At 46.7% G+C, this 24,260-nt stretch overlaps 1 non-coding gene across 1 annotated transcript; it reads left to right on the plus strand.

Moving 5' to 3' along the window:
* The first annotated feature begins 216 nt into the window (after positions 1–216).
* Positions 217–310, plus strand: trnai-uau (transfer RNA isoleucine (anticodon UAU)). The gene is made up of 2 exons: positions 217–254; positions 275–310. It is a non-coding gene; the product is annotated as a tRNA-Ile (tRNA).
* Positions 311–24,260: the final 23,950 nt, after the last annotated feature.

Consider the following 24,260-nt stretch of genomic DNA (forward strand, 5'->3'; position numbering starts at 1 on the left):
TTGATGATTCGATATGCACATGGATGTAAGGAAATCGAGGGATATGGGAAAGAGGGATTCGAGTTTGAATGTTTTTGACTTGTTTTTAATTAGTACGGTAATCCATTGTGGGCCAAACGGCCTTTCACGTATATTTCAATGCTGTATGATCTATGATATATGAATTCCTTCTAATTTTCTTTCTAGATATTTAAAAGCACGTGTTTGCAGCGCTGGGCTCTAGTGGCGCAATCGGTTAGCGCGCGGTACTTATATGGCAGTACACGGCGGAGAAATGCCGAGGCTGTGAGTTCGAGCCTCACCTAGAGCACTTGTGATTTTAATGCTTGCAACGCCCAGGTGACTGGGCGTTTCTCAAGCTGAGCATTCAACTGATATGTTACATTTAATTGTGTGCCTTCAAGACACCCTGCTTATTATTTGTATGTAACTTCGAGGCGATGCGCCTTTGATTTTGATCTGAGCAAAGAGAGCGTGAGCTTACAAGCGCTGCAGGAGACCTTCCCTTATTCACTAAAAGGCATGTGCCCGCGGGGCTACAAGCATTCTCCCTGTTTGGTTCTTTCGTTCAACACGCGTAGCCTCACTTCCCTTTGCTGAACGTGTCTGAACAGGTGGTTTCTTTGTTGAATCAAGGCATCACGTGTCCCCCACATTCCAGTCTTCTCAATCCAATTAACTAAAAGCTGAAGCAACGAACCAGACCTTTCCTGAAGCCATGTTTCAAAAACACTCTAACTGCACCTCAAGCAACACACATGAAAGTTGCTGGTGAACGCAGCAGGCCAGGCAGCATCTCTAGGAAGGGGTACAGTTGACGTTTCAGGCCGAGACCCTTCGTCAGGAATAACAGTTAGTCCTGACGAAGGGTCTCGGCCTGAAACGTCGACTGTACCCCTTCCTAGAGATGCTGCCTGGCCTGCTGCGTTCACCAGCAACTTTGATGTGTGTTGCTTGAATTTCCAGCATCTGCAGAATTCCTGCTAATTGCACCTCACCTTGGTTCATTGTGCTAACGATTAAACTCAATGTTTACTTGCATCGGCGAATTGTTTCAGGCACAGGCGAACAAAAAAGATATTATAAACACAAAGTACTCTGCAGATGTCGGGGTCAAAGCAACACGCACAACACGCTGGAGGAACTCAGCAAGTCGGACAGCATCCGTGGAACGAACAGTCAACGTTTCGGGTCTGACGAAGGGTCTCGGCCCGAAACGTTGACTGTTCGTTTCCACCGATGCTGCCCGACCGGCTGAGTTCCTCCAGCGTGTTGTGAGTGTGCAAAAGAGATATTAATCGTAGCCTCAATGACCGTAAATGGTATCAAGATGCTGACATCTCAAACCTCTCTATCAAAATTAAGATGCATTAATTCAAGAAAGAACTATATATTAATTTGCACATGTCCCGTGTTCACCAATCCTCTGTTAAAGAGAGGACAACACCCCCGATTCTACTGACGTGCTGAGATTTCGTTTCCAATGGTATGATCCTTCCGGCTCGAATGTGTTCCCTCCACTGCGACCTTTGATGCGATCGACTTGGCACTCCGTTCCTGAAGGCTGTTGTAACCAATATAATTCACGATCACAATAGGTCGTTTAATTGGCCGTTGATGTCCGGGTCTGCTTGCGATCCGACGGATCGGATTGGAACATGAGCATTATTGAAATATCAGTGTGATGGCTTGTCCGGTGTGAGGGTGGACTCGGTGGATGTATTTGACGTGATCCATTACTCTACAGCTGGCATCATCCCACAAGTAATTCTGGCTGCTAACACTTCCTGCTGTCCATAAATGTATCGGCACATGGTTCAGTCACTGACTTTAATTAATTTATAATCCGCGGTGAAGAGAACGGACGAGACAGACTGCGGTGAGAAATTTGAAAGGCGCCGTTCAATTTAGCTCGTGGGCTGCAGCGCCACCGTGTGGACACCGGTGGAAGCGAGAGTACCGAAGATGTTTTAATTTTTGCTTTACAAATGCAAGCAGTTCTGTTACCTGTTACATGTCGCAGCTTGACCAACACTCCACAGAAGCGTACTGTATGCATGTCACTGTATATATGATATAAATTTAATACTTGTTGGAACGTGTGGTGGAGCATTTGAACATTGAGTCCGAAATGTGCGATGAGGAAGTGCATTCTGGGTCCTGCAATCTCGGTCATCTACGAACCCGCTTACGTTTATATCTGTTCATGTTCTCCTGTAAATTATATATATATATATATTTAAATTCAGCTTTCTGTAATTTATCTTTCTCAGGTTTGAAATATAATGTGCTGCCGCTGGAAAGGCGAATGTCCATAGTATTTTCACCCTGGATGTCAATGACAAAAAAAGAAACAACTTGAACGCGAACTAACAAGTTGAGTCTCAAGTTCACCCCAAACACTGGAGTCCAAATATGCTTCTGCCCAGGACTGAACCGGGGACTCCACTGTGCAGGAATTATCTCGTTTTGGGCGGAGTTATTTCCACATTCCATTCACGTTATAAATGCTGATTCGCTGGCGTCGATTAAAAATACAATGATCATAATTCCAATGCAGCTTGAAGATTTTCAACTGCTATCCTTGATATTAAAACAGTGAAAATAGACTTGCGATCACTGTGACAAATTTCCAGTTGGTCAGTGAAGCCGTCCAACCCGAGGTCAGAGTGCAGTGAAGTTTGGTGCCGCCACGTCGCAAACACTTGGGGGCCAAAATCAAAGCTCATCTTACAGAACCCTGACATAGGCTGAACTTCAGGATTTCTCCGGTAAACCACACGGTTATGTGAGTTAGACCGACCAGAAATGGGCATTATTACATTGAAGTACGGGAACCTGCAGTGGAGACGATACAAAATTCAAAGTACATTTATTATTAACGTATACATATTATACAACCTTGAGATTCGTCACCCTACAGGCCAGAAACCCAGAAGAATTCGCAAAATCCCCATCCGCTCCGATTTTTTCTGATCCGCACGCCCCGACTCCGTCTCGTCTTCCTCCAGACAACCTCTTGACCGCGGACTGGGGAAGGGGTGTTCGTGCCATTTCTCAACAGCTCAGATCACTGGCCGCTCTGCACGGATTCTGTGGTGTAGTGGTTATCACGTTCACTTCACACGCGGAAGGTCCCCAGTTTAATCCTGGGCAGAAACATTGCTTTGTCTCCTGAATTTACGAAGAATATGAGACTCCACTGTTGAGTTCGGGTTCAGCTTTACTTTCAGAGGCACCCAGAGGTGTAAATGCCATGAACATTCGCATTTCAAGCAGCTGCATATTGCATTGCATACCTGACAGAGATAAATGACATTAAGTTGAATTAATATAAATTATGCATCATTTACAGGAGAACATGAACCTATTTAAGCAGAAGGAGGTTGGTGGATTTTAAATCGCTTTCGTTGTCTTCCCTCTCCCGCTCCCTCTTGGAGAAGGCAGTCAGGATGCTCTGAAATGTGCCTCTATAGAAAGTTCTTAGGATTTGGGACCAGATACCAAATTTCTTCAACCGTTTGAGGTGAAAGAGGCTGTTTTTCATTCCACAGCTGGTACGTACAGACCACTTGAGATATTCGGTTATATTCATGTGAGGAACCTAAAGCTGTTCACCCTCTCAACCCCAGATCAACTGATGTCAATAGTGCTAGCCTGTCTATAGGTTAATGTAACTATCTAATCAGTCAAGCATGTGGGAGCAATTTAATGCATGAAATCATGCAGACGTCGTTACGAGGTTCAGTTGTTCGCAACCATTTTCAGAATTGAGAAGAACCGGGATCTACGTTACTTCATCTTTGAATGATTGTTGATGCCAAACAGGCGGGTTTGTGCTTCACAAAACCTTCTGATCTCAAGGGATTTTCACGTACAACGGATTTCATGTCTTACAGAGAATAGAAGGGAAAAAAGGGGACGGCAGTTCTCTGGGCGAAAACTGCCTTTTTATTGAAGGGGGACGACTGGTTCAAGTTGACAACAGACGACAGTAACCCAGATAACCAGGCGATAGAAGTTAAACGAAGAAGAAACATTCTGAACTCAAAATACATGGAGTGGTCTACAGAAAGCGAAGAGCACGACAATGTAGGAGGGGTATGGACTGAGTACAGGTGTGAAGCTTGTGAGATGGGCATCTGGTGTCTGCAACATGACAGGGTGTGTTTGAGACGCTGCCTGAGTCAGTGCGGCAGGCAGATACACTAGTGACATTTAAGAGACTGCTAGACAGCTATGTTCTGCTAGACCGCTAGGAAGAATTTGAGGTGGTGTTATATAGTAGGTAGGGTTTAAGGTTCGTCAAAAATTGTGGTGCGAAGGGCCTGTCCTGTGCCGTACTATTCTATGTTCTAAGTACTGTGTCTGGAACCGCGCTGATCCCCAATCGTTGCCAATCTATATCAACAACGTGACTAATGCAACATTTCCAATCATGTTCATGAGACAAGTTGATTCTGTTTCATATGACAACATTTTCAAGAGGCTTCAGTAGGTTATAAGCAAACTAGTTGAGTAAGATGAAGCGATCAGTCCAGGTCCACTGCTCAGAAAGATATGTGAAGTACTTCTTATCCGCAGGAAATACAGAATGATGACAATCTGTGACTCAGAACCTACTGACGTGCAGTTGGTAGTTCGGAAAGCAGACGCTGCATTGTATTTAGATTCACAGAGTTATAGAGCACGACAACACTAAATGGGTCCGATGGCCCATCTTGTCCGCCCTTGTGGCCTCATTTCATTGACCCTCATCTGGACCATAACCTCAGTACCGTTCCCATCCGTGTACTTATCCAAACATCTCTTGAAGCAAGCATCGAGCAGAATAGTAAAGTCCAGCTAGCACAATTAATTTTGTAGTTTTTTTTTCGAACTGAAATTAAACATTGTAATAAATGGCGGCCCCACGTATCTGACAAAAAAATCTTATACGGTATCTGCAGCAAAGGGAAAGCAATGAATGTTCGCCATTCTGGTCCCTGCAATGATGGGGTTGTCATGTTCAGGTCAGATTGAAATTAAACGTCCCACGCATTTCACATATGAGCTTCCCCAAAATAGCTTACTAAGGAACTCTCCCAAGCTTCTGTCTGTCTGTCAAGTCTACTCGCTCTGACACCTTACAACCAGCACATGCAGGTATCTCCAGTGGATAGAATAGATAGATAGATAGATAGATAGACAGATAGACAGACCGATAGATAGAACGTGTTCTCCAGAAGGCACAATAATATGCAAATCAGTAAAAACAAATGTTTTATTTTCTGATGATCTGGCAAATCTGAGACCATTTCAGATAAGAGATGTGAAAAGTAACAGGCTTTAGAAGGAACAGACTGCGACCTGGTGGTCTGGGGACACTGTTCAGCTGACCTGGCTGGGCCATTAGAACGAGTTTCAGTTGGAAATGACAAAATAAATAGCCAGGGTCACAGATTTAGGAGAATGTAGCCGTACAGTTTGACTGGAAGAAATTGAAACTTAAAAGACTGATCTGATAAGCCAAAAGATGGAAATGGGGGATTTCAGTAGTACAGGCGGAGACCAAGCAGAAACGGATGATACAAAGACGGAAAAACAGGGATTACATTTGTATCAAGAAGAACGCCTCTGTAGCGTATCCTTTTTTTCTTGCAACACACATAAAAGTTGCTGGTAAACGCAGCAGGGCAGGCAGCACCTCTAGGGAGAGGTACAGTCGACGTTTCAGGCCGAGACCCTTCGTCAGGACTAACTGAAGGAAGAGCTAGTAAAAGATTTCAAAGTGGGACGGGGAAGGGGAGATCCAAAATGATAGGAGAAGACAGGAGTGGGAGGGATGGAGCCAAGAGATGGACAGGTGATTGGCAAAGGGGATATGAGAGAATCATGGGACCGGAGGTCCGGGGAGAAAAACAAGGGTTGGAGGGAGAACCCAGAGGATGAGCAAAGGGTATACTCAGAGGGACAGAGGGAGAAAAGGAGAGTGAGCGAAAGAAATTATGTATAAAAATAAATAATGGATGGGGTACGAGGGGGAGGTGGGGCATCAGCGGAAGTTAGAGAAGTCGATGTTCATGCCATCAGTTTGGAGGCTACCCAGACGGAATATAAGGTTTTGTTCCTCCAACCTGAGTGTAGCTCCATCTTTACAGTAGAGGAGGCCGTGGATAGACATGTCAGAATGGGAATAGGATGTGGAATTAAAATGTGTGGCCACTGGGAGATCCTGTTTTCTCTGGCGGACAGAGCGTAGATGTTCAGCAAAGCGGTCTCCCAGTCTGCGTTCGGGTCTCGCCAATATATAAAAGGCCACATCGGGAGCACCGGACGCAGTATATCACCCCAGTCGACTCACAGGTGAAGTGTTGCCTCACCTGGAAGGACTGTTTGGGGCCCTGAATGGTGGTAAGGGAGGAAGTGTAAGGGCATGTGTAGCACTTGTTCCGCTTACAAGGATAAGTGCCAGGAGGGAGATCAGTGGGGAGGGATGGGGGGGGGATGAATGGACAAGGGAGTCGTGTAGGGAGCGATCCTTGTGGAATGCAGAGGGGGGGGGGAGGGAAAGATGTGCTTAGTGGTGGGATCCCGTTGGAGGTGGCGGAAGTTACGGAGAATAATATGTTGGACCCGGAGGCTGGTGGGGTGGTAGGTGAGGACCAGGGGAACCCTATTCCTAGTGGGGTGGCGGGAGGATGGAGTGAGAGCAGATGTGCGTGAAATGGGGGAGATGCGTTTGAGAGCAGAGTTGATAGTGGAGGAAGGGAAGCCCCTTCCTTTAAAAAAGGAGGACATCTCCCTCGTCCTGGAATGAAAAGCCTCGTCCCGAGAGCAGATGCGGCGGAGACGGAGGAATTGCGAGAAGGGGATGGCATTTTTGCAAGAGACAGGGTGAGAAGAGGAATAGTCCAGATAGCTGTGAGAGTCAGTAGGCTTATAGTAGACATCCGTGGATAAGCTATCTCCAGAGACAGAAACAGAAAGATCTAGAAAGGGGAGGGAGGTGTCGGAAATGGACCATGTAAACTTGAGGGCAGGATGAAAGTTGGAGGCAAAGTTAATAAAGTCAACGAGCTCAGCATGCGTGCAGGAAGCAGCGCCAATGCAGTTGTCGATGTAGCGAAGGAAAAGTGGAGGACAGATACCAGAATAGTCACGGAACGTAGATTGTTCCACAAAGCCAACAAAAAGGCAGGCATAGCTAGGACCCATACGGGTGCCCATAGCTACACCTTTAGTTTGGAGGAAGTGGGGGGAGCCAAAGGAGAAATTATTAAGAGTAAGGACTAAATCCGCGAGACGGAGCAGAGTGGTGGTAGAGGGGAACTTATTTTTTTTTGGGGTGTTTCCTTTGCTATTGTTTGAATATTTGTGGAGAATACGGGAAACCTCGTGGGTTAACAGACAAGCATTTGCTCTACAGCTATAGCACGGCCGCTTTAGACAATGGGGACTCTGGTAAGTAGTTGCTAGGTGTGATTCGCCTGCCATTTTTGCCACTTCAGCTCAAACATCCTCTTTATTTCTTTCGAAAGATCGGCCTGCTTTGGCCATAAACTTCAGGCATCTTATACCCACTATTTTATTCCAGCGTGAGTCACATGACAGATTTTGAAAAAAGCTAGTACTGGAGAAAGCCACAGTCAGAGACATAAAAAGTCAGTGTTAAACAATTAAAATGTGATAAAATCAAGGGGCTGAGGGCCAACTACGTGACCATGAGGAATGAACACTCAAACTCAACTCGTTTGTTTGGTTTTCCTCTCTAACGTAGTGGAGACATAATTGTGAACACCGGAAGTGCAGTAGCCTAGATCGGCAGGTTTGCAATTTAATTTCTGTGTCATTTCCTTACACCGACACCTTATGCTAATGACGCTCAAACTTACACTTCCACCTAGCCGATGCTTTTCGTATTAGATTCAGCTGACATCGGGAAATGCTTTCACCACTGAATACTTGAAATAAAGTTTAAACGTCTGTGAGAAGCACGTCTTCCTCCCCCACTTCAAGGAGAGAATTACATATTCTCCGCTACTATCTGAATTGTTCTATTTCCCGAGGCAACGTAATCACGTCCTTAACAAGATCTATAACCGAGGCAATTCACAAAGTGAAACGGAGCACCCTACTGACCGTATGTCATTGGTCTGCGATGACAAAGTCCATGCAGCATAGGAATGGACAAGATCAGCAATAGCAATCATGAAACCGAGAGGTGAGCCTGAGTGTGTTTCGCAACAACTTCTCCAATCGTCATTTCTTTGTCTTTGAGATTTTGTGATTTATTGTCAAGCTCTCCAGACCTCATCACAATTGGGATTTTACTTGAATGACATCATGTTTATTTTTACTCCAGCTGTTGGAAGACACGTCAGCCTTGTGTAGTATTGAATATTCGGTGTGCTGGAGCGAGTATAAATTAACGACCGCGGAGATTCATCAGCTCAGAGATTCTTCAGCGAGATCGCGGGCAGCTGGAAGACGGATTGAATATCACACAGCATTTTACCATGTGAGAAAGAGATACTTCATGATCATTGCAGTCATTGGTGTCCCTGGTAAGAACACAGGTGAACTAACATTTGCTGTTGTTTGTGCGCGGTTTCGGGACTTGTTCAGTTATCGAAAACCTTGTGACACGGTTGTATTAGTGAATGTGGTGCAGACATTGCGACTATCCCTGTGTTCATTCAGACGTTCCCTTGCAGTTTAACGCGTGGCTTTAGCTGAAATACACCGACAGTTGAAACAGATGTAGAGTGGAAACTTCAGGTTAGGGGTTTATTTTGTGGATTCACAGCAGGCAGTTTCGATTTATCGATGCAAAACGGCTTTCAAAGTAAATTCTGATAATGCAGAGCGCTCGTCACCTTTACGGGTTATTGTTGTTATTTCGGATCCATAATGGAACACGTTTTAAGTTCCAATTTAAAGGTATTGCATTGTGTTTTAAGAGCTTGCTGCAATTTGGAAGGGAATGTAGGAAAAGAATCACCGGTGAGATCCAGGGGAGAACGGTTGACATCGCTTGAGAGTTACACTCACAACACGTTTTTGGCGGAGACCCCAGCATCTGCAGAGTATTTTGTGTTTACGAATCGCTTGTGAGTTGCCTTCGAACCACCGGGAGCTTCGAAACTCAAATACGGGTCTGTGTGCGTTTTAGAGTGGCTGTCCCCCGCCCCCTCCACCCCTCGCCGCCCTCTCACACACAGACACGTCCCGTGACCTGTGAAGTGAAGAGCGAGTTAAGAGGTCAACCCAACCGGTTTTGTCAATGTCCGACAGAGTAAAGCTCATGCAATACTCCACTCTGGAACTATGAGTAGCGAAGCATTTAGAATAATATTGTAGTAAATTGGAGCAACCTTTAAAAGAGGCAGATGCTTTGAAGTGCCTATATTGTCACTGCTTTGGAAATTAGATGGTTATCCATGAACATTCAAAATAACTGTAAGTTTCAAAGAGCCAGGCAGAATCTTCGAAAGCGAATATTGAAACTTCCTGATTGGTTAACCTTGACACGGCGTGAAGGAACCTGGGCCAAATTTACAGAAGTTAAAAAGAAGCGAGGCCAAGCTTCTGTGGGCGGTGGCAAAAGGGAGTCGAGAAGGAGACGAAGACATGCAGAAAGGGGAAATAAATTCGCTTTCGAGTTTGAAACCTGTAAATGGACAGAGGTGGAGGTAGCAGGATTCGTTGTGTAAGGGGAGCGCCAGAATAAAGGTGGCGGGAATCACTATCACTGAGAAATTCGCCGAGGTATCGAGGCTTTACCCATCAATCAAATCCCTGATGGTGGCCGTTTTATATTAATCGCTCTAAAGCTCCCTCGGCGTTCAGTTGACAATGCCTGTTTCCCAGATCCTGCGCTTCTCCCAGTACCGAGTACAGTACCCTTTCAACAAGCACGCACTCCTTTGACGCATCTGCAAGTTGTACTTTACTATTTTTAAATCTCCAGAAATGAGCTATCTGAAAAGTTTGGTTATTCTCAGTTTCCAGCTTATCTCTACCCTGAGGACCGTGGAGCAGAGAGACAGTAATTCATTTATTATCTTTGCTTGTTTCCCAGTGAATTTAGTGGCGATGGTGATCCTGTCCCGGGGAAAGTGCGGCCTCTCCACCTGCACCACTCTCTACCTGGTGGCCACGGCAGCGGCGGATCTACTGACCATCGTGTTTGCGGTGATATTGTGGCGGGTCGGTTATTATTACTTCCCCGGGACTTTCCTGGGCATCACCCCCGTGTGCAGTGTGATCTCCGTCCTGGGAGAGGCAGCAACAGAAAGTTCTTTCTGGTTCACCGTCACTTTTACGTTTGATCGGATTGTCGCCATATGCTGCTCGAAGTGGAAAACAAAGTATTGCACCGGGAAAACTGCAGCTGCGGTTCTGACAGCCACCGGCATCCTTCTCTGTTTTAAAAATATGTCTAACTTCTTTATATATCGTCCCGCGAAAGTGATCAACAATATACCCTGGGACTGTATTCGAAAGCCGGGCCACAATACGGATCCCGGGGGGGTGGGATATCGGTGGTTTTCTACCGTCCTAACGCCATTACTCCCGTTCGTGCTAATACTCCTGTTCAACGCTCTGACAGTCAGACACATTTTAGTGACTAGTCGTGTCCGTAAGGGGTTGAGGGGTCAGAGCAAGGCGGAGAACAGCAGTGACCCGGAGATGGAGAGCAGGAGGAGGTCTGCGATCTTACTTCTCACCATCTCCGGAAGCTTCAACATCCTGTGGTCGGTGAGTGTTGCCGAATTTCATTACTTCACCATTGCCCGATTGGATCCAAGTAATTACAACTATTCAGAATACATATTTGAACAGTCAGGAGACATGCTGATGATATTAAGTTGCTGCACAAACACTTTTATTTTTGGGGTAACTCAGTCTAAGTTCAGAGAGCAGTTCATCAGCGCAGCGAAATATCCGCTCACGTCAATTGTTAAACTAATTAAACAAAATATCTAAGTTTGTCTCCCTGGCAATCACAGTGTGTTCCATCTTGACACTGCAACACTGCCGGTCACTGGAGAACGTAGCAGCGTGAGAATAAAACTGGCTGAGTGGCCGAGAGAGACACAGCACGAGAACGGACCCTTCCGCGCCCGCAGCCCACGACATCCACCTCCTACCAGTTATTAAACTCATCCAAAGTTTAGATTTATTTGTTCACCACACTCCCGCTCTCGTCACCGCTGCACCTCCCGACAATGTATCCTGCGGCTATCGGAAATGCACATCCGTCAATTTTCCATCGCAAAGTGAACGGGCGGAATTCTCAGTGATCTGATCGAGCCTGGTACGTGCTGGGAGAGATGAGACAGCGCAGCAAAAAGATTTAACTGATTGCATCCAACATACTATGAAAAGGCCACATCCACGTATACAAATATCCTAACTTCAACTGACAGTGTCCAATGAGCTGGCATCAAAATCGTGGTGTGTTTACTTGCACAAGCAATGACTGTCCAGGGTCCAATTAGCATCTGCATAAAGTCTATTTCTGAAGGTCTATTGATGTCCTTGTGAGAAAGGCGCCTTTCTTCCTTGGACACTCCCAGGGTGTGTTATACCGGGTAGGAAAGACGTTCAATGAACGCAACGCGGTAGGAGCTCTCGTTAGGCACTTTATCAATACTTTGAGAAAAGGGATCATTGTTAATTAACTCGGCCGAATGACATGAGATAAGACCATTGGACCGAAGGATAATTGGGTCATTAGTTCCTCTGCCGTTCTTTCCTGGGTGACCTGTTTGTCAACCCCAGTCTGCTCGCCTCTCCCAGAAACCGTTAACACTCTGAACATCAAGAACTATTCAACTTTTTTTTTCTTAAGTACAGAGAACTTACGCCCCACACGATCAGTGGAATTAAATTTGATCTCACTTGAAATACAAGCCAGCATTGAATTTACTTTCGTTACAGCCGAAATAACCTTCCCGGCATCCGGAAGTTGAACTCATAAGTCAATGTCCATCTCGTCTGCCTGAGTTTTCCCTCCGGTTAAAAAAAACCTTCAATCCATTACACCGAAGTGCATGTCCCACTCCCCTGTTACGTCATTGCCTACTCTGTCAAATTGAACATCTTTCTGTCGTCTCACTGCAAGTAAACTTTGTCATCTGAATCCCATCATGAGCTGACTCATGTCCCAATTGTTCCCCGGCACATCGCTGCATCCCTTATATAACGTCAGCTGCCTCCTGGCCTTTCGATTCCCTGCTCTTCGATAAGGGCAAAACCATCTCCGCTGTAGTTTTCCAAAACACCCTAGGCTAGGGCAGGTCAGGATCTGACGGCATTCAAGACCAAATCGGTAATAAAAGCAACTCATTTGTTATTTCAGTCTTTTGTATAAGAATGAAACAAAAAAGAGAATTAGCAGTCTTCACGAATTTAGAGTAAGCCTTGCACATGCGCTTCGCATTAGATAAACCTGTTGTGGAGAAATGCTTAGCACTACAGGGATGGGGAAGTGACCGTGAAGGGAGAGACAGTGTAGAGAGAGAAGGGAAAGAGAGAGAGAGAGAGAGAGACTGGGGTGAGCGAAAATTGGAGAAAAGAGAATCTGGGGGACAGAGATATTGGTGAGAGAATGAGAGAGAGACTGGGGAGAGAAACGTGGGAGAGGGACGGGAAGTGTGGAAAGCAGAGACTGATACAGGGGCGAGAGTTTAGGTGAGGATAAAGGGCAGAGGGCGACAGACTAAGGGAGAGAGAGAGATAAACTGAGTGAGAGAAAGAGCGAGACTGTGGAGAGACAGACTGGGGGAGAGAGAGAAGGGAAAGAGGGACGAGGACATTCGGAGTGAGAGAGACCAGGGCTTGAATGGTCGAGAGTGACAGAGTGGGAAAAGAGAAACTGAAGGCAAGAGACAGAGTGGAAGGAGTGTGGGAGAATGGACTGAGAGAGACAGCGGGAGGGATTGGTAGAGAGCGACTGGGAGTTAGGGACTTCGGGAAAAGTAAGAATAAGAGAGAGTGGGAGGATAGCGAGAAGGGGGTGGGGTGGTGGCACAACGAGGGACCAGGGTTGGAGAGTGGGCGTGGAGAGATTGACAACGGGAGAGAGACACATGCAAAATGCCGGAGAAACTCAGCAGCCCAGGCAGATCTATGGGAAAACGTACAGTTGACGTTCCGGGCAGAAACCCTTCGGCAAGACTGGAGTAAAAAGTGCTGAGGAGTGAATTTAAAAGGTAGGGGGGAGGGCGGGGAGAGAGAAACACCGGGTGACAGGTGAAACCTGAATGGGGAGGGCTGCAGTAAGGAGCCTGGAAGTTGATTGGTGATAGTGACACCGGGACATTGAGGAATGAAAGAGACAGCAGGAGCACAACAGGGAGGCAGTGGGCTGGCAAGAGATAAGGTGAGAGGGGGGAAACATAGAAACATAGAAATACAGAAACATAGAAAACCGACAGCACAATACAGGCCCTTCGGTACACAAAGCTGTGCAGAACATGTCCTTACTTTAGAACTACCTAGGCTTACCTATAACCCTCTATTTTTTCCAAGCTCCATCCAGGAGTCTCTTAAAAGGCGCCATCGCTTCCGCCTCCAGCACGGTTGTCGGCAGCCCATTCCACGCACTCACCACTCTCAGTATATATATATATATATAAAAAACTTACCCCTGACATTTCCTCTGACCTAAAGAAAGGGGATGGAGAACGGTGAAAGCCGGCCGTGGGCATTGCCAGAAGTTTGAGAAATTGATGTTCATGCGATCAGATTGGAGACTATCCAAACGCAATACAAGGTTTTGTTCCTTCAGCCTAAGTGTAGCCTCATCGCAACAGTGGAGGAGGCCATAGATGGACATATCGGGATGGGAATGGGACGACGAATTAAAATGGGTGGCCACTGGGAGATCTCGCTTGATCTGGCGACGAGAGCATAGATACTAAACAAAGCAGTCTCCCAGACTATGTTATATGTCACCGATATGCAGGAGGCCACACCGGGCGCAACGGACACAGTAACTGAATCCAACAGAATCGAAATGTTGCCTCACCTGGAGGTACTGTTTCAGGCCCTGAATGGTAGTGAGGGAGGAGATGTATGGACAGGTGTAGTGCTTGATCCGCTTGCAAGGATAAGTGGCCAGAGGAGATTAGGGGAAGGGGCGGATGGACAAGGGAGTCGTGTAGGGAGCGATCCCTCCGGAAAGCAAAACGTGGGGAGGGGTTGTAAGGTAAAGAATTGCTGAGGGCCTCCAACTTATTTCAACAATCAACATCCCAGCTTCTTACTTCATCCCTACCCCTCCAGGGTTCACCTATCAACTGGTATTTCTCTCTCACATCCCCCACCTTTTAAATCTACTCCTCAGCTTTTCCCCCACTCCTTCCGAAGGATGTCGGTCCGAAACAACCACTGTACTCTTCTCCATAGGTGCTGCCTGGCATGCTGAGTTCATGCAGAATTTTGTGTGTGTTATTCCGATTTCCAGCATCTGCAGCTTTCCTCTTGTTTGTGAGCGTAGAGAAAGATTGTTTTAGAGGCGAGATAGAGCGGAAATATCTGGGGGAAACAGGAAGACGAGAGATGTAAAGACTGGAGAGGGTGATAGACACTGGGGGTTGAGAGAGAATGGGATGAGGGAAGGTGGGAAACGTGATGGGAACCCCCCAGATTTCCCTGTGTGCTTGATGGTGAGGCCTTTTAGTGGACCTCGAGGGGGAGGAAAGATTTCCGGCTGGGTTGCTGGTGAGGCCCGAAGTGCAGAGGCCCTCGGTGGTACAGGCGAACAGGATTTCTGTGATTGTCAGAACAGCACAATGAGAGAAATCTCCTTTAAGAGAGGGTTGCCGCTGGCACATTTGTTCCCGGTAACTGTAATGTCGAGCGCCCCCTTGAGGCCTGCTGGAGGGATACGATTGGAAAACATAGAGAAGCTGACTGCTGAGGCTTTTAACTTTGGGAACTCGCCGGTGCCGCAGGGTTGGAAGAAGAGGCTGGTGGAGAAGATGTTGCAGCTGGAAGATGTTTTTTCCCTTGGCGATTTCGATGTGGGTTGTTTCAAGAGCACTCGCCGCACCATCCGGGTGACTGAGGACACGCCGATCAGAGAGAGGTCGCGGCGATTGTCCCCTGCCGATGTGGAAAATGTGCGCCAGCACCTGCGTAAGTTGAAGGAAGCAGGGATCATCTCTGAATCACGAAGCCCTTATGCATCTCCAATAGTAATGGCCCGGAAGAAGAACGGAAAGGGATGCATGTGTGTGGACAATAGGACTCTAAACCGGCGCACTGTCCCCGACCAGTACACAGTCCCGAGCGTCGAAGATGCGCTGACCTGTCCCAATGGAGCGAAGTGGTTCAGTGTTCTGGATTTGAGGAGTGAATACTACCAGATCCCGATGAGCGATGCCGATAAAGAGAAGACGGCATTTATATGCCCTCTGGGATTTTCCCACTTTGAAAGAATACCTCAGGACATATCGGGAGCCCCTGTCACTTTCCAGAGGGTCATGTGGAAGAAGGTGGGGGATATGAATTTGTTTGATGTGTTGGTGTACTTGGATGACTTGATAGTATTTAGATACACCTTGGAAGAGCATAAAGCGAGGCTACTGAAGGTGCTAAGCCGACTGAATGAGGAAGGGTTAAAACTCTCCCTGGACAAGTGCCAGTTCTGCAAGACGTATGTTAGCTATGTTGGGCACATAATCTCGCGGGATGGAGTAGTTAATACCCGGCTAAGATAGAAGCGATGACAACGTAGCCGGAGATTCGTGAAGGGCTACGCCAAAGTGAGTCACCCCTTGAACCAGCTTCGGCCTGGTTACCCTCCCTTGGGGCAGAAAAGGAAAAGGGGAATGCAGACCGGAGATTATCTCTACCGAGCGGAACCTTTCGGACAGAGGTGGGATGCAAAATGTAAGGAGGCTTTTAAATTGCTGAAAGAGTTGCTGACCCAGGCGTCGGTGCTGGCTTTTGTGGAACCCCGGTTACCTTATGTACTACACACCGATGCCAGCCGAGAGGGATTAGGGACTGTCTTGTATCAAGATCAGGGTAGCCGGTTGAGGCCTGTAGCGTTTGTCATCCGGAGCTTGTCACCCTCCGAGAGGAACTATACCACCCACAATTTGGAGTTCCTACCGTTGAAATGGGCATGGTCGATAAGCTGAGTGACTGTCTCTACGAGGCCAAGTTTGAGATGAAGACGGACTGTTGTCACATGGTCACTTTACATCCTGACGTCCGCGAATTGGATGCTGCAGGCCATCGGTGGTTGGCGGCCTTGTCGTCTTATGATTTCAGCCTGAACTACCGGCCGGGGAGCCAGAACGTCGATGCCGACGCTTTGTCCCGACGGGTGCATCAGGAACTGGAGAGTGACCAGGAGTGGGAGAGCGTTACTGACCCTGCGGTGAAGGTCATGCTTCAGTTCGCTATGACTGTGAAGGCCGACGAAAAGGAGATGCCGGTTCGCGCAGTGGACCCACTGGGGGCTTCTGACGGCGCCCTACCCCCTGTTTACTGTGACCTGACTGCTCTGAAGACCAAGCAGCTGCTGGAATTGAGTCCGGGGGAAGTGGCTGCTGCTCAGCGAGATGGTCCGGGCATTGGCATCGTTTGATACGCGGTAGATAAGGGGGATATGGCCTGGGCGGTGAAGAAGAAACACGTTTCAGTGCCTCCGTTACTGAGGGAGTGGCCTCGGTTGAAGTTGAGGAAACAAATTTTATACCGGATAACGTCATCCTCGGACTGACCTCGGTGTTGGCAGTTGGTCCTGCCTGAGAAGTATCGGAAGATTGCCTTGAAGTCACTGCGCGATGAGTCTAGACATTTGAGGATGGAGACCTATGGGCTACTCAAGGACAGGTGTTACTTGCGTCGAATGAAGTCGGAGTTTTCAGAGTACTGCAAGTCGTGTATTCGCTGCATACGCCGGAAAACACTGCCAGTGAAGGCTCTTCCTTTCTCACTCTTGCAGAGTGCAGGGCCCTTGAACCTGGTGGCTATGGATTTTCTGTCTTTAGAACCCGATGCCAGCAACACGGCGAATGTCTCAGTCATCACGGACCACCACACCAGATATACTCAGGCTCTTCCGACCAAGGACCAGAGGGCGACTACGGTGGGAAAAGCGTTATGGGTGAGTATTTCTTGCATTATGGCCTTCCCCGGCGGATACACAGTGATCAAGGACGGGACTTTGAGAGTAAGCTCATCTATGAGTTACTGGGCATGCTAGGAGTTGAGGAATCGAGGACCACACCTTATCATCCGCAGGCCGGTCCCCAGGCAGAGAGGTTTAATCAGACCTTGTTAGACATACTCGGGACTCTGGAGGTCAGCAAAAAGAAATGAAGGAGTCAACATATTGGGCATTTGTTTCACTGTTACAACTGTACAAGCAATAAAGCTACTGGGTATTCGCCCTGTTATCTGATGGTTGGGCGTGAGGCGAGGCTGCCCATTGACCTCTTTTTCGGGATTGACGCGGGTGAGGTGCAGCCGAAGTCTTATCTGAAGTATATGTCTGATATGAGGAGAGAGCTGAAAAGGGCTTACGAAATAGGCTGGGGCGGCGGCCGCCAAGCAGAATGGGGAAAGTAAGAGGAGGTATGACCAGTGTAACGTGGGCGACAACAATGGATATGGAATTGAGACAGGTTTTTATAAACAAATATAAACATTTATTAAAGACTGATCAAAAATAGTGAAAAGTAAAAAAGAAGACTAATTTAACCGGAAGTAAACTGCTCTACGGCAATTTAACAAACCGCCAAACTTTGGAATAGTTCTTACAGTGGTAAATGCGAACACAGTCTTAAAGTGGCAAATTGGAAAGTTCGAGTGATTTATACAGTCAATTAGGAGAGGCCTCCCTGAAGTACAGAATTTCTCGAATACGTGACGTTACTGCTGATCCCAGCAGAAATATGCCTTGTACGAAGGATTCGCAACGAAGGAAAATAAAACGGTTTAAAGGAACTGACCTTCTTCTCTGGAAGGTGAACACTGCACCAAACTTTTCTGCTCTTGCAGATGTTATCTCAGATGTAGGCCACTATTGTTGAACGAAGATTCAATAAGGTCGATCCTTTATAAAACTACCGAACGACAGCAACTTTCCCCAGTCGTTCGGGTTCCCGTACATTGGTAAGGTTTTCACTCTCCAATACTGGACTGTAAAGACGAATCAAAGATGCTACAAACAAAGACTGGCAGCGATTGGTGAAACTGCCAGCAGCAACCTTTCCATCTTAAAATATGAAGTAAAGCTCCGTTCTGAAGTGAAACTGCGTCATGAGACGAATACGCAGACAAACTAAACACCGACGAACCAACCAACACAAAACTCTTGCGTCACAGCAAGGCTTTCCCGGTTCATACCTGTTGGAACAGGCCATCACGTGACTTCACACCGGCGGGAAAATTGCATCATGTGACCTCACACTGGCGGGAGAATTACATCACCACACCATCACAGGACCATTACATCATGCTCACAAGATACTCTATTACAACATGGTCCTAGAAGAAGCGATATCTGCTATTGGTCACCTAGTTTCATGCCACTTCCCATTCCCATTCCAATATGTCAATCCGTGGCTTCCTCGACTATCGCCACGAGGCTATACTCAGGTTGGAGGAACAACACCTTATATTCCGTCGGGGCAGCCTCCGAGCTAATTGCATGAAGACGATTTCCCAAAGTTCCGGTAATGGCACTCCCACCTACCTTCACCAAGCCCCATCCCCTTTTCCGTCTCTCTCCTTATCTCCTTGCCCGCCAACCGCTTCCCTTTGGGGCTTCAACCTGATTTTCTTTCTTCCATGCTCTTCTATTCTCACCTGCCAGACTTCTCCAGCTCCGGACCTCTTTCACCAATCAGCTTCCGCAGCTATTTATTTCAACCCTTCCTCTCACGGGTTCACCTATAACCCTGTATTTCCCTTTTTAAATCTACACCTCACCTTTTTTTCTCCAGTCCTGCTGACTGGTCTCGTCCCAAGACGTCAACTGTCCTTTTACCGATGTTGAGATCTACCAGCACTTTTTACTTGAATTTCCATCGTCATTATTTGTGAGAGGGAAGGAAGAATTTTGTTAGTCGGAGGGTAGTGTATCTGTGGAACGCTCTGCCCCAGACTTTGTCGGAGGCACAGTTTCCGTCTATATTTTTGTGTATAATCAAGAAGTTGATCATTACTTGATCGGCTAGGGCATCCAAAGATATGGCAAGGTGTAAGGGATTCAGTGTGGGATGTAGGATCAGCGGAGCAGACTAGATGAGCTGAATGGCATAATTCTACACCCAAGTCCTATGGTCTTATCGTATTATGGAACAAGCCCCCACATTCATGATGAATCTTCTCTGCAGTCTTACAGCACAAAAGATCCTTTGCACAGAATACTAAGTAGAAATTAATGACACTGTTGAAGAAACTTGGCAGGTCAGCCAGGATCTATTGAGAGGAATAGAGTCACTGTTCGGATGAAACTTTCCTTTACAGCGTTGACACAGACTCTTCGGCCCAACCGTTCCATACTGTACTGCTGTCCATTTAAATTAGTCACATCTGCCTGCCTTTGACCTGGCACTTCTGGGACATGAATTAGTTTGAATGTACATCTAGATCGTAATGGCATACACGCTGAAGGGTCTTTTCCCTGCTGTAAAAGTCTGTGAAGAAACGTTTCCTATGCTGTACTTACCAAAACTGATTCGTTTTGGAAGCTCGGGGCCAATGAAGAGATAGTGCTAAAGAGCAGTGAGCTGGGTAATTTCTCAGGGCCCACTGGGCTCTACTGCATATTATTCCGAGAAGCAGGAGTTGAGATTACTGCGGTCTAGACCAGTATATTTGCGTTCTCTGCAGCCACAAACAAGACCCCAGAAAAGCTGTGATAAATATTAGGACATGGAATTGATAATGCAGGAAAATATAGACGAGTGAGTCTCACGTCAGGGGTTGGAAAGATACTGGAAAGGACGCTTTGGGTTAGGACGTAGAGCTATCGAACACCACACACAGAAGTAGACCGCCTCACTCTTCTGATTTGTGCAGCATATTGTCTGGCCCAGTCCCATTTGCCTGCACAAGAACCGTCGCTTTCATTCCATTCGCATCCATGTACCCATCAGCGGGTCTTCTGAATGTTGATATTCAACTTGCATTTACTACTGTTTCTTACAGCTCATTCCAGACTCCCACTGACCCCTCCGTGAAGATGTTTCCTCTCATGTTCCACTTAAATATTTCAACTTTTTCCATTAGTCTATGATTACTTGTTTCAGTGCCACCTTACCCGAGGAAGAAAAGCCTCAGTTTGGATGAGACTAAATCTTTTAAAATATTTTTATTAATTTTCAAAATTATAAACTTAATAGCAAAGTTGGTACAAAGTTATTGGAATAATCTTAATCAGCAAATACAAAACGGATTTTAAGTAACATAGATATAAAAGACTTCAAAACTCATAATGAAATTAGTCATTAAAAAAAGAAATAAAAAGAAAAAAATATATATGAACAAAAAAATCCCCAAAAGAAAAAAACAGAAAAAAAACCCAAAAAAGAACAAAACAGGGCTCGACCAATATCTTGTATCAGACACGTTCAGTAATGCCGTCAACTTCACTCCTCTAATCTTATAATTTAAGTTTAAAAAAATGATTCAGAAGGGTCAGATTATATCATATGAAAATGTTGAGACTAAATCTATTGAATTATTCTCTCTAACGCTGGCCATCAAATCCTCAGAAAATCCTGATACGTGACGTTTGTTTTATTTTCTCTCTCTGTGGAAAGGGGTGAAACCTCTCTCTGTTTGTAAGATTGAGAACATGAGACATGCCGATATTACCAGGTGATTAATAGGTTTGTTGACCTCCGTCACTCTTCGTGGGGTTTGCTGTTACTTGTTTGTTTGTTGGGTGGTCAGCCCTGATGCTTCCTGAAGGAGCAAGTGAGGGGGTGGGGGCGGGAGATGGGGCTGGTGATATTTTTCGTGGTTCATTATTTTTCCAGGGTTTTCTTCTGTTTCGAGGATGTATGCGAAGAACAAGAATTTCAGGATGTACATTCTCTGATAATACATGGAGCCATTAGACCTGTCGGATGTTAAAAGGACTCGATGGAGTTTATCTGGCGAGGACTTTCCCGCGCTGGGGGAATTTCGGACCAGAAGACGAAACCTCAGAGCACAGGGCCAACCATTTAGAATGCAGAAGAAGAGGATTGTATATAGGCCGAGAAATGAACCTCTAGACTGCGTTGCCACAGGTGGCTGGAAATTGAGAATATTCAAGACAAGAGTTTATAAACATAGAAAGGATGATGAGGAGAAGGCACGAGTCTGAGGCTGAAAGGGTAATGGATCAGCGGGAAACAAATTGCGAAGTCGTCTCGCTGGACGGAATGGCCAAATTCTGCCTCTACATCACATGGCCTTATGGTCGTATGGCATCCAGGAATATTGAGGGGCCACCGCTCCTCTCGCCTCGCTTTGCCCGCAATATCCCAGAGTGCCTCACTGCAATCCTGACACACGGTTCTGTCGGCTTATGTACGTATCCACCTATCCACCTATCTATCTATCTATCTATCTATCTGTCTATCTATCTGTCTATCTATCTATCTATCTATCTATCTATCTATCTATCTATCTATCTATCTATCTATCTGTCTGTCTATCTATCTATCTATCTATCTGACTGTCTATCTATCTATCTATCTACCTATCTATCTGTCTGTCTGTCTATCTATCTATCTACCTATCTATCTCCATCTATCTCTCTATCCAGACATGCTGTGCGGAACAGCACCTCCCAACCCTGACTGTCGTCGAGAACAAGGTAATGTGGTAATGGAGAAGCTGAAGTTGGTGATTTTACGAAACGGTGTGAAAACTTTGAGTTACCATTACAATCAGGTGCGCGTTCATGATTTAAAAGGTGGAACTTCACGGGAGCATTTCAGATTTTGACTGTGATCTTTTCTATCAGGTCCGCTCTCAAGTTTTAAAAGACAGAACTTTTCGGAGTTGGACTGAGGCCAATAGTTGAGCGGGATTCATTAGAAACGTTGAGTTAAAATAGCATAATTTTGCGGGGCGGCCATTCTGGGAAAGGGCATTGTTGCGAGTGGGCCAGTGTTTGGAGTGGCTTTGGATCACCAGGCTTCGCGAGATCAGGTTTAGGTGAACTAATTATCTGATCGATTTCTCTTTTTCTCCCTAATTTTTCATTCCTCGCCCATGAGGGTACAGTGGCGCAGAGAGAATGTCTCCGGTGGCAGACTTTTGTTCCGTGCTTCAGATATGGTCTTCCGGATAACCAAATTAGCATCAGAAACATCGAGCTGTGGCTCCCCCGTGAACACATTAAGCAACTGGCGCTGTCGCTCGATGAATTTTGGCTCACAAAAGCGACTGTGGACAGGTAGGAGCTGCAGGGAGGCCGGCGTCTCTAGATTGCAGGAGGGAGGCAACTGGGTTTTTGTCAGCAGAAGGAAAGGAAACGGGAGCCAGTGCGGAGTTTTCTGTGCCCTTTCCCCTCTCTATTAAGACACTGTAAATACCGTTGATGACTGCCTACAAGAAAGGGGCGGGGGTCGCTGTGGCCGGGTTTCTGGCCCTGAATCTGCGGCTGCTGCTCACAAACGAAGAGTATTGAAGAGGACTACAGGGTTTGAAGGAGATTGAAAAGTCCGAGGAGCAGAGTCGAGATTCTGTAGGCGCGATAGAGACTCCTAGATGATATGTTGACTCTCAGCTGCCAGGATCAGGGATGTCTCAGATCAGAACCATAATATTCTGACATGGAACAGTAGGCAGCTAGGTGTCTTGGTACCTATCAGTACCAATGACATCGATAGAAAAGATAAAGTGGTACTGAAGAGAAATGTTAGGTTGCGAGATGAAAACGGAAAAACAGGACATCCACTGGTCGGGAAATCGGTGTACTGAGGGTTACAGTCTGTGTTTGCTTCCGCGCCCCTCATGTGTTAACGGGCGGCGAACCTCCCAAAACCGCATCTCTTCCCTGAACTTTCAATTATCACCCGGCGGAACTTCCATCATTTCCACAGAAAATATATATTAATAAAAACCCGCAGAAATCTCAGCCAAGTGCATCACGGGAACCAGCCTCTCAGACATCGAAGGCATCTTCGAAAATAGATGATTAGAAATGGGGCATCCATCATTAAAGATATTCAATCCTGGACATGCCCTCTTCTCATTGCTGCCGTCAATGAAGAATTGACGGTGTCTGAGGCCCCACACACCAAGTTTCAGGAAGTTTATTTTCCTCCAGCACCAGATTTCTAAATGGACAATGTACCCCTCTACACTACCTTAATATTTACCCTCTGTTTAAGAACTACATATTTACCTTAAAACACTTATTTTAGAAAGACATTTCAGTATTTATTTTACTGAACGACTGCCGTAAAACTACAAATTCCAAACATAGGACTGTGATATTAAGCCTACTGCTGAATCCGTTCTCCTCCACGCCCCTTCCCCCGTCCCCCGAAAGCTCGATGGCCGTTCTCTCTGAAAGCCATCTATCCGCACGAGTCACCTCCAGAAATGCCACCCTCTACCCACCCTCAACGACCCTTACTTTGGTGTCAAACGTTTCTCTCCACCGACCAGTCATTTATCCCTCCTCCCACCCTCACACTCGGCATCCTTCTGCTTGTCCTGCAGTGAATGCTCCACTCCCCACCGTGACCATTAATGTCCCTGATTCCCACACACCCGACTGCCATGTCTTCCATCCCTGGTGTTACTGTCTCCGAGCGATAGGGGTTCAGTGACGCGCCCCGCGGTGATTTACAGCCCTGGGATTGGAGGGGGAGAAGCGTAGGAAAACCGTCTGCCCGGAGTAGGGGAGACCCTGTCCGTCACCCGGCTGACACCCACCTGCAGTCTGCCCAGCTCAGCCATCGCTTCAGACCAGAGTACTTCCACGCCAAGTGATATCATACCGACGGGAGTTCGTTTTGCCTATCGGACCCAAGAGAGTAATGCCACTGGTGACAGTCCCTGCGTCGGTGTGCCGCACCATTTCCTCACCCTCACACACCAGGCGGCTTCACCAGCAGCTTGCAGTTGCCTCAGAGTGACTCGGCGTTGGGAGGGAATTGGGATGGGCTGTTTCAGGCCACTGCATTGTCTGCTCTGGGAGCAGGCTGCTCTATGCGTCCGGTGGACCTTCCTAATGGCCCGCCGGTACCGAAGGCAGCGAGCTTTTAGCAAGAGACGGAGACCAGTTTAAT

This window comes from Mobula birostris, chromosome 13 (genome assembly GCF_030028105.1).
Source record: "Mobula birostris isolate sMobBir1 chromosome 13, sMobBir1.hap1, whole genome shotgun sequence".
Classification (NCBI taxonomy): Eukaryota; Metazoa; Chordata; class Chondrichthyes; order Myliobatiformes; family Myliobatidae; genus Mobula; species Mobula birostris.